Genomic DNA, 7,072 nt, shown 5'->3' on the forward strand with positions numbered 1-7,072 from the left:
ATGTGATTTTTTTTTTTTTTTGTGGAAATTAAATTTCAAAAAGCTATTTAATTTAAGTATATGAGCTAAAAAGGGATCAGCAAATTATTTCTGGAAGTAACCAACATTGTATTTCAGGATCAAAATCTCTGCCACTGCTTTGAAATGCATTTGTAAAACAATAGCCATGAATATTCATGGTCCATAAGGATCTCACCAAGTCTGTAAAGGATACGTTTGCAAAAGATACAGATAGCAGGGGTATTGGGTTGCTTTGTGTATAAGCTGTGCATCACTGTGATATTTTGCCTTTGCTACTAAAGGAATGCACTGATGATGAAGAATATCATTTTAGTTAGGATTTTCATGGCTGTCAAGTTCCAGCTTTACAGCAATGRCAGGTTTTTAACATTGACTTCCTTGCCCTTAAGAGCAGTCTTCTTCACAGAAATGTAGTAACAGGGGTGCTGCCATGGAATATGTGAAGGACTCCCAGCAGAGGTGGCTTTTTAGGTCAAGACATCGCTGCTGCTCAGGTATCAYAAATCCAGCTATGTCACAAGAAGTATGTGAGAGAACAAGGGTAGCGCTGGCTTGCATCATAATGACATCGTAATGTCACCATGGAGCTCACCAAGCTCAGCTGAGCATAAAGAGGGGGAAAGGGAGACCAAGGGAGCAGAGGGGTTGGAGAGATCAGGAAGGAAAGGTGAGATGGGAACAGGTCCACGGAAAAGAGGAGGTGTGCAACCTGAATTGTAACAGCTCACGGATTCTTCACAAGGTACAAGATAATATTATATTTACAGTATCAGAAGTATAGAAGTACTGGATTTAATAAGACACGACTTTTGTAGAAACAGTAAAGCTCRAGTAGATAAACTTGGCTTGAAAACGCTTCAAGTGCCATTTCATAGTAAACAGAGTAAATTACTTTTATTGTGTTTTATTAAACCTATTACCCTTAAGGAATGGCAACAGTAAGACTGCAGTTCCAGAAACATGTAAGACCTACCTACATCAGTCATATCAAATTCTTAGCATATATCAGCACATCTGGCATATTTATGTGTTTCACAGTGGTATTTTTTAGAATGTAAGCTTTTAGTTGGGATGGGGGAAGGGCAGAGTAAAACTCTAAATATAATAATTATAAAAAATATATATATTTCCAATAAGCCAGTATAACCTGGTGTGGGACAACAGTTTTGCCCTTTAGAGATGTGCTATCTCTACAGATATCTAATGATGAACCTTAAGGGTCAGATTTTTTTAAAAAGATAAGAAAGGCAAGAATGATCAAAAACATGCATGTTTGCATGCGTGCATGTTTGTTATAACAGGCGTCATGCGTGCATGTTTGTTATAACAAATTATAATAAATGGAAAATGTAACTGAAATAGTATTGCAACTACCTGATGAGCAGTGTGGTACAAATAGTTTAAACCGAGAGCAAAATCCTAACAGTGCCCTGCATATGCTTTCTCTGCTGTAGGATGTTACAGTCGGTAGTTATATTAACTTGAAGAGAGGCTATCATGTAAAAGCCCATGATGCAGGGGGAGATCTGCTGTGGACTGAGGCTAACGTATGACCATAATTTTGTATATATGTCAGAATATATCCCAATCTTCTCCAGAAACTGAGTTTAGCATGAGATGTTATTCAGAAATGGATGGAGAGACAGCTAGTACACATAAGCACTCGTAACTGTTTATACAAAAGCCTTTTTTCACTACTTTGGCAGGATAAAGGGTCTTTGAGCAGTTCTGCATGGCAACAAAAGGCAGCCTGGAAGCTGGAATAAGTTACAGTGCAAAAAACTTACTGTAAATGACAATTAAGGCCCATATGCTTTCAACAGCATTGAACTAAATCTTTCATGACTTCTGTGGGATAAGAGGCTGCCATATTATATAAGAGGAACATGGTTTGAAAAGAAAGAACAAATGAAAACTTCAGAGATGAGGGGTACCCTAGTCTGTGAGGAACATGCTAAAGAGCAAAAAGCTGAGGGGTCAGTCAGTGTTTGGAGAACAAAGTGAGAAATTTGTCATGTGTGGGAGGAAGAGAGGCCCACCAGACTTCTCAGCAGAGCATTGCACCATTGTCCTGACTTTCCCATGTTGGATCCTCTCTTTCTCCCTGTGCTTACATCTGTGGCAAGATTTCTAACAAACAAACACATCTCTTATTCAGCCATGCAGAACATTACTCTCATATAGCAGTACAGTGACCCAGATGCAACATGAAACAGAGAAATCAAAGCAAAGGAAGATGAATGCCATTCTTAACCTGTTTGTCTATACAAAAAACAGGATGCAGCTCAGGCCCCCTCAACCTCATCCCAGCCTGAGGTCACTACAGTGGCAATCAAGCTTTTCAGTTTTTCACCCAAACCACTGTTGCTTTCCCATGGACACAAAAGGAGGCCCAAGAGCTTGAAATTTTCTGGAAGTCAAAACCTGTTATTGGTAGAGAAACTGCACCCTATCCATAAGGGGCCTACACTGCCCAGAAAATTCGCTGTGTTTCTGGGTAAGCATTTCCACCCATCTCTCTGATGTGCGCCCACGAGTGCCCAAGGTTTCAGAGTACAGAAGTGGAAGTTTGCATCTCAAACAGATGTGTATTTTCAGATTCTCACTTCAAATATTCACAGTTTTTTGAGTGTTAGAATAAGTGGTCTTTCAGAGATTTCATGATCAAATAAATTGACAATTTATGTATTCAGTACACCACCGGATGTAGACTCTTAATACTTGAAACAATGCCTCGTCAAGGCTTAGAACTGTTTTATTTGTCTTTTGGTCTGTATTCCTTTTTTGAACACTCAACAATGAATTTTGTGAAGGGTGAGGAGATTGTTTTCAGGCCTATGACATCATCTCATGTTCTTTGCTGTGTACACAGTGCGATATGTGCTGTTTGCTGACCTGGGATAAGACTTACCTGGCGGAATGAGTACTTGTAAAGACACTGCTCTTGCAGGCTGCCAGGTCTCTGGTGTACTTTCAATTTCTGCAGTGCTAGATTACTTTGGAGGATATTGTTGCTGTATATTGAGAATCTGATCTTTCAAAGTAAGGTACACCACCAAGGAGGTGCTGAGACCTGATGACTTTGGTAGCATTTTTGCAGCACTGTAGTAAAATTGCTATAGTACTAACATTACTTATGGTAGTTCTCTTAATCATCTGATTTTTTTTTTCATATTACAGACCTTCTGAGCCAACAGAAGGGCTCAGTATAAAGGGTTTTCAAGTTTTTTTGTCTTGAGGAGCCCCAGTATTTTCCATTGAAGGTGCAGAGCCTTTCATAGGGAGCATATGTCTGTTGACAATAGCTTGGATGCAATTTCACGTTATATCTAACCTGCAGTAACTACAGAATTCCTTAAAACAGTCTTGCTTCTTCCCACCTTCCTCTCCTGTTGTTTTCTTTGAGTCAGACCTAGCTGTCATGTTGATGTGCAGGGAGGTGGTTTAGCTCACAGATCCTTTGGAAAGTGAACCCACCAGAAAACGAAGAATTTGCTTTCTAGTTGTGAAAGTGAGCTGGACTGACCTGCCCTACAGCACCCTAGTTGCTCGGCCTGACACCAGGCAAGCAGTGGGACTTGGTGGCTGGGACAGTCAGAGGCCTGTTTTGGTGACAGCCTGTGGTTGTCCCAGTGGGTGTAATGTGAGACGCTCCCACAGCTGTCTTTTCCAGATTCCCTAGAAGTAGTCCCTTGATCCTCAGGGATCTGTAAACCACAGAGGAAAACCACTACTTAACTAATCGGATTATCAGCTGGCTCACTTGCTTGTAATACATATCTAAACACTGCTTAATTTAGGATATTAATTACAGCCTGTACTGAAAGAATACACATAAGTCTTTAATTATATGGAAAGATGTCAGATCTTTGAATTTGCGGCTGGAACTCTTATTCCAAGGGCTTAAGTTGGTGATTGCATGTGATAACCGTTTTACTCCGTAAATTGACTTTGGCCACACACTGGCACAGTACTCTCTGCTCTGAGTGATGTGGTCAAATGCTACTCAGCCATCACAAAACAGACTAGAATATTGTTAATTTGCTATTTTCTTATAATGCTTCAATATTGTTCCATCTGTCCATTGTCTGTCTGTCTGTTGTGTTTGACAGTGAGTGAATTTATGCTCAAGTTTTTTTTTTTTTTTTACTACAAATTGTCTTTATTTTACCTTCATGCTATTCACTCTATAATGTGGATCCCTTTCTGCTCTGGGCTTACTCCGTGAGGGACTGAACACATAAAACACTGGTGTACTCAGTGTATTGAAAATAAATACTGTATGTCTCAAGAGCAGCAGCGCATCAAAAGAGCGCCAACACTGGTGTATTTACTAATTCCATTTGTAACCCCACTGTCTGTGAATGGAGTGCTAATACAATGCTGGCACAAGAAAGTGCATCATTTAGTTAGAACAAGTTGTGATAGTCTTTGAGAAGCTCTAAAATGATTCATTTCCTAGTTCCTGAACCAATTTGTCACATGGAAAGCTTGCACATTTAGCAAAGCCATAAAGAAGAAAGGAGACAGAGAGATCTTTTATAATTAACTTTTTGAGAACAAATGTGTTCAGTTTTCTGTGGAGGACTGATGTCACTTTAAAGAGTCTTAGATAAATCCACAGAAGTTATTCAAAAAGTATTATTTGGAGGGTGAGAAACAGTGGAAATTTCCCCTGGCATAAAATAATTCAAACAAGATTAAATTTTGCCTCTCAGCCTTTCTGAACACTTTTTTGGCACTTAGTTACATTATTTTGAAGAAAAAATGTAAACAAACTTAAAAATTATTAAGTCTTTTTTGTAGGAAAACTCTGCTACAGATCCAATGGGAAACACACAAACACATAGCGCAGAAAGACAATTATGACCCTGCATGAGATTGTGCCTGGAATCTGAAACGAATGACATTAAGACTTCTGGCTTATATCTAATACTTAGACAATTTGAAAGTCCTAGTGAAGGGAAAGAGAATGTTCATCTGATTTGAGTTACATATGTAAATATCTATGACATAAAAATCTGCCTAAATACAAAGATATTKCATATTAAATTGAATTACTTAATACAAATACATTTTTGAGACATTTGCCCAAAAAGCATATGAAGAGTCAGTATTGCTTCTATAATCAATTTAAATAAGCTAGGCCATCATGGACTACCCTCAGAAATCTCACCCACCATTATACTTGTTATTTGAAGGAAACGCACTGTATTAGTAACGAGCTAGAAAGAACCCCACATAGAACCATAACTCTTAATTGTTGCCCTTTCCAATTTTTATTTTACTGTTTGGCAGTAACTTTTGAATATCTCCAAAGACTGAGATTCTGCCACCTCTCTATGCAAACTGTTCCATTATTTGACCATCCTCGTGGTATATTCAAAGAGACTTGGACAGGCTGGAGAGGTGGGCAGAGAGGAACCTCATGAAGTTCAACAAAGGCAAGTGCAGGGTCCTGCACCTGGGGAGGAATAACCCCCAGCACCAGTACAGGTTGGGGGTTGACCTGCTGGAAAGCAGCTCTGCAGAGAAGGACCTGGGAGTGCWGGTGGACACCAAGTTAAGCATGAGGCAGCAATGTGCCCTTGTGGCCAAGAAGGCCAATGGTATCCTGGGGTGCATGAGGAAGAGTGTTGCCAGCAGGTCGAGGGAGGTGATTCTCCCCCTCTACTCAGCCCTGGTGAGGCCCCATCTGGAGTACTGTGTCCAGTTCTGGGCTCCCCAGTACAAGAGGGATGTGGCACTACTGGAGCAAGTCCAGCGAAGGGCTACAAAGATGATTAGGGGACTGGAGCATCTCTCTTATGAGGAAAGGCTGAGAGAGCTGGGCCTGTTYAGCCTGGAGAAGAGAAGGCTGAGAGGAGATCTTATCAAYGTGTACAAGTATCTGAAGGGAGGGTGTCAAGAGGATGGGACCAGACTCTTTTCAGTGGTGCCGAGCGACAGGACGCAAGGCAACGGGCACAAACTGAAACACAGACACTTCCATCTGAACATGAGGAAAAACTTTTTCACTGTGAGGGTGACAGAGCACTGGACCAGGTTGCCCAGAGAGGTKGTGGAGTCTCCTTCTCTGGAGATATTCAAAACCCGCCTGGACGCGATCCTGTGCAATGTGCTCTAGGTGACCCTGCCTGAGCAGGGGGGTTGGACTAGATGATCTCCAGAGGTCCCTTCCAACCTCAGCGATTCTGTGATTCTGTGATTCTGTGATATGCTTTCCTTGTATCGAGTCAGAATTTCTCATCGTCCACCCTGTGTCCATTACCTCTTGTCTTTCTACTGTGCACCTCTGAGAAGAGTTTGACTCTGTCTTCTCTACACCTTCCCATTAGGTAGTTGAAGACAGCACTAAGAACTCTTGTAGCTTTTTCTTTCTAAGGCTGGACGAGTTCAGCTCCCCCAGCCTTACTTCATATGTCATGTGCTCCAGCCTCCTAAGTGTCAAACAGTGGGGAACAGTCACTTCTGTGGACCTGCTGGCTACACTCTTGTTAATACAGCCCAGGATGATGATGGCTGCCTTTGCTGCAAAGGCACGCTGCTGCCTCATGTTCAACTTGTCCACCAGTCCATCTACATGTTTTTCTACAAAGCTACTTTTAAGCTGGTCAGCCTCCCAGCCTGTACTGTTGCATGGGGTGCTACTGTAAGAGTGTTCCCATTAATTTTGTCACCTTTTGAATATCTAACCTAAACATAATCCTTGTTGTGGCAGGTAGCAGGGATAATTGTTCTATCATCTCTATACAGTCCTAGTAATTCTTAGGAGTGTTAATGTGAAGAATAGTGGCAGAACATGAGAGGCACCAGATGGCTAAATGATTCATGAAGTATTTCACCTCTAGGCTGATGATTACTGAGTGACTTATGAGAAATAATCTCATGCAAGTTGTTAGAGAACAGATGTATTATGACAACAAAGTGCCCTGAAGATATGGGGGGATACATCTTCATGGCACAATACAGCACTCAGCAAATCACCTTGTTTTTCTCTCTCTGCGTCCTGATTGGTAAAATAGGATATTATTTCCTATCCTTTTTATAA

Source organism: Apteryx rowi, unplaced genomic scaffold (assembly GCF_003343035.1).
Source record: "Apteryx rowi isolate R43461 unplaced genomic scaffold, aptRow1 scaffold_233, whole genome shotgun sequence".
NCBI classification, from domain to species: domain Eukaryota; kingdom Metazoa; phylum Chordata; class Aves; order Apterygiformes; family Apterygidae; genus Apteryx; species Apteryx rowi.